The following is a 12,342-nucleotide window of genomic DNA, read 5'->3' as shown; positions in this document are numbered from 1 at the left end:
CTACTGCCTAACCAGTTTCCCACTGATGGCACCAAGGTGGCGTACATTTTTGCCCTTCTGGACGGACGGGCCCTGAATTGGGCTTCCCCCATGTGGGAGAATAATGATCCTGCACTGGGGGACTTGAATCGCTTTGTGGAAGAGTTCAAAGCGGCCTTTGATGAGCCAGCACGACAGGCGTCCGCTACTTCCGAGTTACTTCAGCTCCGGCAAGGGTCACGGACCTTGGCAGACTACGCATTGGAGTTTCGCACCCTCGCCCACGAGGTAGGCTGGCAGGATGAGGCTCTCCGGGGCGTGTTCCTGGAGGGCTTAGCCGGTCGTATTAAGGACGAGCTAGCGGCTCGGGACCTGCCGGAGACCCTGAGTTCCCTGATTGACTTAGCAGGTCGTATTGATCGGCGTTTGCAGCAGAGGGCGAAAGAGGGGCGTCCTTTCCGACGTTCGAAGTCTGTGACTCCCAGGTCCTCGAATTCGAGTTCGGGGTCGCGAGGAACTACATCGTCACCTGCAACTGCCTCTGACGAGCCCATGCAAGTGGGTCGTTCGTCTTTATCACCCGAGGAAAGGCAGCGACGCCGGGACTTAAGACTGTGCCTGTACTGTGGAGGAAAGGGCCACTACCTTGCCCAGTGTAAAGAACGGGCGGAAAACTCCCGCGCCTAGGTGTAAGGGAGGAGTGTCCCCTAGGCTGCCTTAGTCCTGCTCCTCAATGTACTATACCGGTAACCTTGGAATATCCAGGTGGTTCCTTCCTCACGCAAGCCCTAGTTGACTCCGGGGCTGGAGGCAACTTCATTACTAAAGAGTTGGTGCAACAGTTGAATCTCTCTACGCAACCTAGGACTCCTGCCTTGCGGATAACCTCTATTCAGGGTACTCCTTTATCAGGGTGCATCTCCACCGAGACCGTCCCGTTGATTTTGCAGACGGGCTTGTTACACACCGAGGAGATTTCCTTGCTAGTGTTGGAGAGAGCTGTACATCCGGTAGTTCTCGGGTTACCCTGGCTTCAGAAACACTCTCCTGTGATTCGCTGGAAAGATTTTCAGATTACCCAGTGGAGTTCGGAGTGTTTCCAATCCTGTCTCCAAGCGAAAAGATTCCAACGGATTCCGCTGGCCCACACCGTACCGGTATTACCGGCTCCGTATGTTGACTTTCAGGATGTCTTTTCCAAGGAAAAAGCGGAATTGTTACCGCAACACCGACCTTTTGACTGTGCAATTGAGTTGCTTCCAGGTACTACTCCCCCCCGGGGACGAGTTTATCCTTTGTCTCAGCCAGAGACCCGGGCCATGTCCGAATATATCTCCGAGAATCTGGCTAAGGGCTTCATACGCCCTTCCAAGTCTCCCGCCGGAGCAGGTTTCTTTTTTGTTGCCAAAAAAGACGGAGGCTTGCGGCCTTGCATTGATTACCGTGGCCTCAATGCTATCACCAAGAAGAACCGGTACCCGCTTCCCCTCATTCCAGAGTTGTTGGACAGACTCCAAGGAGCCCAAGTCTTCACTAAATTGGACCTCCGCGGCGCATATAATCTGGTTCGAATCCGCCCCGGGGACGAATGGAAGACGGCGTTCAACACCCGGGACGGCCATTACGAATATCTAGTAATGCCGTTTGGACTGTGCAACGCTCCCGCTGTATTCCAGCACTTGATGAATGAGGTTCTGCGTGACTTATTGCATTCCTGCGTGATCGTCTATTTGGACGACGTTCTTATACACTCCCCGGATCTTGCTTCCCATCGGCAACATGTGAGACAAGTACTCCAGATTTTACGAGACCACCATTTGTATGCTAAGTTCGAAAAATGTCTCTTTGAACAAGAGTCATTACCCTTCCTCGGGTTTATAGTGTCTTCTACGGGTTTCCGGATGGACCCCAGCAAGGTATCCGCCATCAGGAAGTGGCCCCGACCTGAGGGGTTAAAAGCATTACAACGCTTTTTGGGGTTTGCTAACTTCTATAGACACTTTATTCCTCAGTACTCTCGCTTGGTGGCACCTTTAACCGCGCTAACTCGGAAAGGGGCAAACACTCGCCTTTGGCCTGAGGGAGCTTGTGAGGCTTTCGAACAATTAAAGAAGGCGTTCCTCCAGGATACCTGTTTACGTCACCCAGATCCAACACGGCCATTCTTTGTCGAGGTCGATGCCTCTAACATTGCTGTGGGAGCGGTCCTCTCACAAGTCTCTAACTCCGGACATCTCCTACCCTGCTCCTATTTTTCTAAGAAGTTCTCCTCAGCCGAGTGCAATTACGGTATTGGGGATAAGGAGTTGCTGGCTGTCAAACTTGCGCTGGAGGAATGGAGTCAGTGGTTGGAGGGCTCTCTTCATCCGGTTACAATTTATACAGATCACAAGAACCTGGAGTTCCTTAATCAGGCCCAACGTCTTAATCCTCGACAAGCACGATGGTCCCTTTTCTTTAACCGTTTTAATTTCATTCTGAAGTACCGACCCGCCTTGAAGAATGTACGGGCTGACGCGCTCTCCCGTTATGAACTTCAGGAGGAGAAGGAAGACCTCCCACAACACATTATTGATCCCGCTAAAATCCAGTTAGCTAGCACCACAGTTTCCACCCTAGGACGAGTGGTGGTTTCCCACAAAGACCGCAGAAGGGTGTTAGCTTGGGCCCATGACTCACTTTCAGGGGGTCACGCCGGCAGGGAGAGGACGCTCGACCTGCTTAGCCGCTATTACTGGTGGCCTCGAATGCGACAAGATGTCCGAGTATATGTTGACTCATGCCCAGTATGTGCCCGGCAAAAACCGCCTAGTGGTCGGCCCTGGGGCCTCCTGCAACCGCTGCCTATTCCCGTGGAACCATGGTCCCACATAGCCACGGACTTTGTAGTGGATCTGCCCCCCTCGGAAGGTAATACGGTGATTTGGGTAACGGTAGACCGTTTTTCCAAGATGATTCGCCTGGTACCCTTGCCTAAGCTGCCCTCTGCACCTGAACTCGCACTCCTGTTTACTACACACGTCTTCCGGGTTCACGGTCTACCACAGAGTATCGGATCGGATCGAGGGCCACAGTTTATGGCTCGTTTTTGGCGTGCCCTTTGCAGGAAATTTGGGGTCCAATTAAATTTATCCACAGCTTTTCACCCCCAGACTAATGGTCAGACGGAGCGCACGAACCGCACTCTTAAAACTTTCCTCCGCAGTTTTATCTCCGAAAAAGGGAATAACTGGACTTCTCTCCTGCCTTGGGCAGAGTTCGCCTACAACAACCATACCCATGCTGCCACAGGACAAACCCCTTTCCAGATTATGTATGGACGTCACCCAAGGCCTCCTTTGCCGCTTCCTATTTCCATTCCATCGCCTGCTGCCTTAACCACAGCACGTCAAGTGCATCATCTCTGGAAGAGGATTCAACTCAAACTGAACACCGCAGCAAAAAGGTCCCAGCAGTATACCAACCGTCATCGACGACCAGCGCCAGTTTTTCTGCCAGGTACCAAAGTGTGGTTAAGCACTCGGAACCTCCAACTACCTAACCGCTCTCGTAAGTTGGCTCCTCGATACTGTGGGCCTTTTCAGGTTGCGGAGCGTATTGGTACCGTTTCCTACAGACTTCGCCTTCCGTCTTCACTTCGCATCCATAACGTGTTTCACGTATCTTTGCTGAAATCGGTGGTACTGTCCCGGTACCATCATCCCTCCACAGATGCGCTATCATCTCCTATGTCTACAGAGACTACGTATCAGGTACGAGAAGTCTTGGACGTTCGCTTCCATGCCCGTCGCTGGGAATACCTGCTGGCATGGGAGGGGTGTGGCTCCGAGGAGGACTCTTGGGAACCAGCTCGGAACATCTTGGACAAATCATTGCTCACTCAATTTCATCTGGACCATCCCGGGAAACCTGGCCCTCGGCGGAGGGGGCGTAAGAAGGGGGGGTACTGTTGCGGTCTCGGTCGCCACGGTGGCGCCCGAGACCTTACCTTCTTCCCGGGTCCCGGGGAGCTGCCGCATTCCGCGGGCTCAGGACCCCGGCCGCCGCTTCCTCCAGCCGTTCCGATCCTCCGCGGGCCTGCAGGGCCTTCGGGCGCCATGCGCCGGCTCCCACGCTGCCGCTGGCGTGCTCTCACGGCCAGTCCCGCCCCCAGGCGCGCGCGCGCGACTGACCTCCGGTTTTAAAGGGACCAGCGCGGGAAAACCCGGCTCCTCCCTTCTCTGACGTCAGACGCTGCAGGGCTATTTAAGCCCTGCAGTCCCTTCTCTTCTTTGCCTTGCAACGAGGTTCACTACTTCCGGTAGTTCTAAGTTGCGTTCCTGGATTGCCTGTGACCTGCCTGACTCCGCTTTGCCTGACTCCGCTTGCCTGCTACCTGCCTTGACCACGGATTGCCTGACTCCGCTTGCCTGTTACCTGCCTTGACCACGGTTTGCCTGACTCCGCTTGCCTGCTACCTGCCTTGACCACGGTTTGCCTGACTCCGCTTGCCTGCTACCTGCCTTGACCACGGTTTGCCTGACTCCGCTTGCCTGTTACCTGCCTTGACTCCGGTTCGTAGTTTGACCCTGCTTATCTTCAGCCTGTCCTGACCTCGGTTCGTGACCCCGACTTCTGCTTGCTCGCTGCCTGCCCAGACTCCAGTCCGGATTCCACTCCTGGGTTTCTTCGTTCTCGCCTAAGTCCCAGCGGTCCGGGTCCCTACGGGCTCCTCCTGGGGGGACCTCGGGCTTCCAGGGCGAAGTCTCCTAAGTCCTAGCAACCCGGGCTCCCACAGCTCCTCTGGAGGAGTCTCGGGTTTCCAGGTGAAGATCCTATTGCCCAGTGGGAGTTCTGCCTACCGACTGTTCCCTCGGGCCGGTCGTCCCACGGATCCACATCCGGATTTTCTCCAGCACAACAAATACAATAAACCAATGGTAATCATGATCCTTAGTTAATGGCAAGTCTAATAATAAATGGAAGTTCAGAGACCAAAAAGTCAAAATTAGCAGTGAGAAGTATAAAATTGGCGTGTAGCAATGACTCAGTGAGAACAGGAATATTAATCGGTATTTCAGTATTAATCGGTATTTCAGTAGAGGAGAGGATCATTGAGTGTAAGCTTGTTCGAACAGCCATGTTTTGAGGTTTTGCTTAAACTTCTTATGGCAGGGTATGGCAGGTAATGATATTTGGAGTTGAGAAGAGAAGATTGGGGGGTATTGAGTCTGCAGGATGTGAAGAAAGTTTTAGCTTCTTGAGGATATTTTCAATTTCCATTGATGAGGTGGACTCAAAGGCTTCAAAAGAAGTGTTTAGTCCAATTAAAAAAGGTATTGCCTTATAGATTTTTATTGAGCTTTATTTCCTATTTTAACATTCTTTTAAGATGCCTCACTCCACTGCATGCACTCCTGAGCAATTGTCTCCCATGATCTATATTCAAGAATACTCTTATCTCCTTCAAGCATCCCGGTTTCATGCTGGTTAAGGTGGAGCTTATCTTGTCAGAAGAGGCTCCCCCTTCCCTAAAAGATTTCCCAGTTCCCAATGAATCTAAAGCTCTCCTCCCTACATCATTGTCTCATCCACGCATCGAGACTCCAGAGTTCAGTCTGCCTCTGTGGTCCTGTGTGTGCAAAGGAGCCAACTTCTGAAAATGATTGGGTGGGGGGGGGGGGGGTGCTGAACTCAACATAAACTGCAGCACCCTGCAGCAAAAAATTAAAAAAAAACCAGAACACGGTGGGCTGCAAGTGTGATTGCCCAGTCTATATTTAAATGTCTAGAGAAGAGCAGGTAATGTGGAAATGGGGAAGACTTATGTGGCAGTGTCAAAACAAAACTAGGGAAGTTTCAAAGCCCCACATCCACACCACAGTCTCTTCCTCCACCCTCACCTGACACCACCATTATTTCTCAACCCTATTTTCTCTCATTCTATTCTCCTCTTCCTCCGCTCCCCATCTGTCTCTTTTTTTTCCCCTATCCTCTCCTCACTCTGTCTGCACTCTTAATTCTCCTCCTCCTCCTTCATGGGCATACTTTGAATGTTATATTTGGAAGGGGGGGGGGGGTTGGTACCACAACAGTCAGCTTTTCCCCCTATACTCTCTAAAATGCTATGTAGGTAATGTGTAAAGACTGCTAACTTCACAACCTCATGCCGTCAGCTGCCCAGCTATCTATATTCCTAAGAAATGAATCACCAATAATAACGGCAGTGCCATCCCTGCACTTCCTGGCACCTACCTCAGGAGGAAAAGAGGAGAAAATGTAAATATAGGGAAAAAAAAGAAATATTTCAGGAATTCACAAAAAAGATTTAAAGATTTTTAACAAAAGTATTAAAATTAGTGTTGGGCATGTTAATATTTAATGTATGCTATTGTATGCAAATATGCTACAGAATCTTAAAAACTGTGTCAGATAATTTCATAACTATTGCTGCAGAATCTACCTAGAAGCTGCCTTGTTTTATTGAAGACTAGCAAAAACTGCCTAATGTTACTCAGGTTGTCTGGTCCATAACAGATATACATTTTAAAATCAAACAAAAGTGAAAATGATATATATTGTTTTATTTTATCAAGTAAAAATCTAATGCTTAATTCATAATACTCCTTGTTTAATGTATACCTTATTTATTAACTGTGCACCGTTGATTGTTTACTGTTCTATGTACACCATGTATATGGTAATTCTAATGCTGGTTATCTGTAAACCGAAGCGATATGTACTAGTACATGATCTTCGGTATATAAAAGTCTTTTAATTAATTAATTAATTGACAGAAAGCATTTAGAAAGTTAGAGAACCTCTCTATAAACTACACTGACAGTATATTAGATGTCTCCTGTTGCTGGCCACCAAGTGAATCCATCCCACGGTGGCCGCTGCTGCAGCCTGAAAAATGCAGCTTAAAAATGGCGCTTGCTGGTCAATAATTGGAGGAGGCCATGACCCCTGCAGCCCACCTTCCCCCCATTCTGACACCTAAGTGCATGAATGTGTGTGGGGGGAGCTTGCATGTGTATATGTATCTATGTACGGGAGCAAAAAGTACCCAGCAGTGCGCGATCTGTTTCATAATTGATGTAAATTTTCAATACCAAACAAAAGTGAAAAAAATATTGCTTTAATATAGTAACAATTTAAGAGAAGAGCATGTGTGTGTGTGTGTGTGTGTGTGTATATGTGAGAGCGAGAGAGAATCTGACAGCCGGGGTTTTGCATATAGTCTTTGCACAGTGCACCTTTCATTGTTCCAGGCACCACCTAGTGGCCACAGACATGACAATGTGGACTGACTGACCGACTTACACAAGGTCTTTCATATATATAAATATATATAATAAATAATTCTGTTACATGGAGCTGCCTGTACTGTGTGCATGAGACATTATCCATTATAAGAATGTCTCAGAAGCAAGAAAGAGATATCATAAGCACAGCAGAAATAAACAGTATATATTTTGGATCCACAAATCTAAAGTATTTTATGAATGGCCTCTGGATTTTCAGAATCTGATCAAATGCAAAATATTCAGTTACATACTATTAAAGCTTCATAATATAGATAGCCAATCTTATCTATGCAATAGATAAAACACAGAGAACAACACATGCCTAGAATTGTATTATGGTGCTATTTGGTTTTGCAAATATCAAAAATGCCAAAAAAGTTGCCTGTTTCCCAAACCTTAACCTCCTCTCAAGCCTCTCTTCCTAACATCCTCCATGCTTCTCTCCATTCTCTTTCCTTCCCCACTTACTCTCCCCCCCCCCCCCCCCCCCCCCCCCCCCCAAACACACACACTCTCACCCTCTCTCCTCCTTCTGTTCAGCACAGTGGAGGGATGCTACCTCAGGTAGAATGGCTGCAGCTGACCCAGACTGCAATAGGCAGTTGCCTGGAATTTTTTCACCTCTATTTATATCAAGAACACACCCCCATTACACACTATGGAGCAGATGCAAAAAAAAAAATGAGTGTTGAGCACCTGCTTTCCTAACACACTGTTAACGTCGGAAGTAGATCCTTGGACCGACCGATGGAGAGGGATGGTCGGAAGGCAGACACACACCGCTGACGAAGGATCTTCACCTGGAAACCCGAGACCCCACCAGAGGAGCTGTTGAGGCCCGGGTCGCTAGGGCTTAGGTGGCTTCGCCCTGGAAGTCCGAGGTTCCCCCAGGAGGAGCCTGTAGGAACCCGGACCGCTGGGACTTAGGAGAGTCGCAGAGGTGAAGGAAAACCCAGAACGGAGCAAGGATCATGACAGGCAGCAGGGATCAGAAGCGAGTAGACAAACCGTGGTCAAGGCAGGCAGCAGGGATCAGAAGCGAGAAGACAAACCGTGGTCAAGGCAGGCAGCAGGAATCAGAAGCGAGTAGACAAACCGTGGTCAAGGCAGGCAGCAGGAATCAGAGTCAAAAGATAACAGGAACACTGGAACTGGTAACCGGAATCAGGAACTGCAACTAACCCTCCAAGGAGCGACCGCGTTGCAAGGCAAGGCAAGGGAGAAAGCTGCGGGTTTAAATCTCCCGCCGGGGCTGACGTCAGAGAGAGGGCAGTTCAGCACTTCCGGGTGCTGGACCCTTAAAAGGACTGCCCTCGCGCGCGCGCGCGCATTCCCCTGCAGGGGGAGGAGCTACCATCGGGCCTTGCCGGCGTCTCCACGAGGAGGACGCCGCTGCCATGCGGCCAGGCCAGCCCGGGATCGCGCGGCTCACGGCGCTGAAGGAAGACCCGTGGGGGAGGTAAGGACCCGGTCGCTGTGCAGGCGACCGGGGCTGTAACACACACACCCAGACACCTCTGCTGGATGCGCAATTCAATATTTAAATGAGGGGGTCACACTGCCAAGGAGGCGCTAGGGACAATTTGCGCACCCTAGCATGCCCCGGTGCCTTCTTGGCAACGGGTGCCCAAGAGAAGTTGGCTGCCAGCAGATTAGGAAAATGGACGCTTGATAATTGAGCATCGTTTCCCTAATCTGACCGCTGACACTTTTTGTTTGTTTTTAAACTTTTTAAACCTTTTGGTTCCTCTGGCTTAATACTGCCATGATATTAACCTTTTAGATCCTGCTCATTGAAGGAATTATTTCCTGATGCCCCTTTTTATATATCTTAGTTAACTAGACCCAAATATGGTATAAAAAATTTGCAAGTAATTAAAAATATATGAAAAAATGTTCCACTTGTGGAACGTTGGTATCTAAAATTAAGTTGGAGGAACCAAAAGGGCTGCATAAAAATGTTTGGGTCGGGCGCACATTTTTTTTTAGATCTGGAGTGGATAATTAATAGCCTCATCAACATGCATTTGCATGTGATGAGCGCTGAGTTTCGCTGGGGGTTGGTTGTGCGTTTTGCATTAGGGGCACTGTATTGCATCGACCCCTATAAGGTTACTCCTAAGTCTACCTCATCTCATGACCCCCTCATTCTAGAGCCTCCTTTCCATTGAAAAAGTCTTACCTCCTGTGCATGGAAACCTTTGAGATACTTGAATGTCTCTATCATATGTCCCCTATCTTGCCTTTACTCGTCTAGGGTATACATGTTTAGATCTTTAAGTCTATCCCCAAATGCTTCAGAACAAAGACCACTGACCATTTTTGTAGCCACCCTCTGGACCAACTCCATCTTTTTACATCCTTTTGAAGGTGCGGTCTCCAGAATTGTATACAGTATTGCAAGTGAGGTCTCACGAGGGAACTAAACAGGGACAGTATCACCTCTCTTTTTCTGCTGACCATTCCTCTCCCTATGCAGCCAAGCATCTTTCTGGCTTTTACCGTCACTTTATCCACCTGTTTGGCCACCTTAAGATCATCAGATATAAATTACCCTTTACAAGGAGGGAGCCTGGTTTAAGCTAATGACCAAACTGTACACGTAATACAGCCATTTGTGCATTTATCATTTGCTGTGTGTGCAATTTTCTTAGTGGGATACCTGTTTGGGATACTTTATTAAGTGCTCACTTTGGTCAATAGCTTAAACCTTCCTCAAATTTGAAAACAGATCACAATATTCTCATCTCAGACCAACATGTACCTGTCACATATGACATTTCAATTTGTGTGCAAATTCCCCCTTCTCTACCAACATTTCACACTTCCCATGTGATCCCACACCAACTTTAACAGCTGCTGAGGATGCTGCTTAACTTGGATCTTGGCACAAGCTTTTGATTTCAACAGTTTTGATCCTAAAAATATAATGTACATTTATTTATTTATTTATTTAACGGTTTTATATACCGACATTCATCAATGATATCACATCGGTTCACAGCGAAACAAGAAACTAGTGCCTGTGGCGGCGCTTTACATCGATATCCCTGTTATCCCTGATATCCCTGTTACATGTAACTTTATTTTTTCCTTCTCTCTCTTTTAAGGTTATACACTCCTAGTTACTTGTAAACCGATGTGATATTCATTTGAAAGTCGGTTTATAAAAGTTTTTAAAATAAATAACTAAATAAAATAATTAATTCCTTGCTCTCTGTCAAGCACTGTACTTTAGATTTTTCCATGCCTCGGATGTTGAGATCAAGCTTTATTACTTTCACTCACCTAGAAAAATCAAAAAGTGCAGAACAGGACAAGGAGAGAGCCAGGAATTATTTGAAATATAGCACAGAATCAAAGCTGTGGGGGGAAAAAACATTTTGATTTTTTAATTCACTACATGTAATTTGAGTCCACGGTCGCAAAATCTTTCAAGACGCTGGTGGACCCAGCTCTTACTGAGTTTCCTACAACGGCATGGCTCGGTTTTTAAAGCAGTTTAAACCTCACTGTTCAACTAGAAAGCAAAGTTTGACTCTGTGTGACCTTATGGAAGGCACTTTTACCAGCCGGTACCTCTGGGACACAAATGAAAATTCTACCCTCGTCTTAATCTGACTCTTCCCATCAACAAATTAATTATTATAGATTTTATCTAGAATAATTTCTTTCCTGGGAGAGAGCTGGAACCTAAACAAAAGATGAGCAGGCCAACCTTTTCCTCACACAAATAGAATTAACATAGTTTTAGTTGTTACAGGCATTAAAAAAGAAATCGTAATGCCCTCCGTCTCCCCCATCCGATACCCTTAACTCTCACCTCACTATGGCGAGTGAGCCCTAGAAGCGGAGACCTCAGTCGCTTTGGGGATGCGCTTCCAGGAGCAGGATCCGACACAGGTGCATCTCTTTCTGTATTCGAGCAGGTGTCCAGCAGCAGCAGCAGCAGCAGCAGCAGCGCACTTGCGTCACTCTCTGTCCCCCCTGCAGCCGAATCAGCCGATCGCAGGCAGCGCCTCGAGCCCGCCGGCTAAAGCAGCGCGCGAGCGTCAGGCGTCCGGATCCTAATTCCAAAGCCCGGAGGCGGGGCAGCGGAATTTCCCGCACAAACTTTTCCCAGGAACGTGCAGGATTTTTTTTTCCGTTTTTGTGGCACGGGTTTCCAAAGAAATCTTAAACAGCCAGCCACCTCTCACAGATTTGGAATTGCACCAAACCTTTTTTTTTTTTTTTTTTTTTTGCTAGGCTCGGACGTAGCCAGTGTATGACCGGGTGCTGCGTTTCCTCTGCTCGTTATTTGACTGCTGTCGCTGCTCCTCCTCTACCGCGTGGATTCCGGGAAACAGGAGCTCTTCTAGGAAGATCAGAGGGGGGAAAAAAACCCGGCAGGTTCCAGTTCATTATACTTGAAAGAGCCCTGAGTAGAAGTCTTATTCAAGCAGGCATCTTATTTCTTCCTCGAGGCCGGCTAAAACACAGGATGAGGGTGTGTATGCAAAAGAATTCCTTATCGTGGAATGTGATTGGCAATGACCTGCCGTCTTGCCCCAGCAGTACACCTAGCTCTGGTTTCATTGCTCGCTTTTTCTCAACTATCTTCTAAACTAGGGGTGAGCAAATGGCAGGGCAGGAATTGAATTTAGACAAAGCACGTGGGTAAGGTGCCAAATTTTGAAGGCGCTCAAAAAATGTGGGACTACCTTTGTTGCTCTCTGCCTTCCAGAGGCAAAATCTCTTGTCATTGGTCATTTAATCGTTTAAAAAAAGGAAAAAATTAAGTTGCTGCGTTGAGCTCAGAAGCTCTATGGAGAGGCTCAGCAAAAAAGGGACTGCTAGATTGTGAAAACTCCTGCGATCTGGGAAGGGGAGACTGGAAAACTTGCTTTTCTTACTAGCCCAGTGCTTTCTAGCACACTGGAGAAATTCCTGCAGTCCTGAGAAGTTGCGTTAGGCAGCGCTGGTAGCTTTCCTGAACCTCAAAAGACAGTGGCACTCAGAAGGAGAACTCACTCTTCACAGTGTGGAGCCAGATTCTCTCATTCAAGATGCTGCTGAGACAGGCAATAATATA

General features: G+C 48.0%; 1 protein-coding gene across 1 annotated transcript in view; it reads right to left on the bottom strand.

The window, feature by feature from the left end:
• IL34 (interleukin 34) overlaps positions 1-11,733 on the bottom strand; it is a 163,188-nt gene extending 151,455 nt beyond the window's left edge. Inside the window, exon 1 of the mRNA XM_029608912.1 lies at positions 11,092-11,733. The gene's annotated coding sequence lies outside the window, so the exon portion shown is untranslated. The remainder of the gene's footprint in view (positions 1-11,091) is intronic.
• Between the last annotated feature and the right edge of the window lie 609 nt (positions 11,734-12,342).

This window comes from Rhinatrema bivittatum, chromosome 7, assembly GCF_901001135.1.
Source record: "Rhinatrema bivittatum chromosome 7, aRhiBiv1.1, whole genome shotgun sequence".
Classification (NCBI taxonomy): Eukaryota; Metazoa; Chordata; class Amphibia; order Gymnophiona; family Rhinatrematidae; genus Rhinatrema; species Rhinatrema bivittatum.
This window is presented reverse-complemented; position numbering and strand designations above follow the sequence as displayed.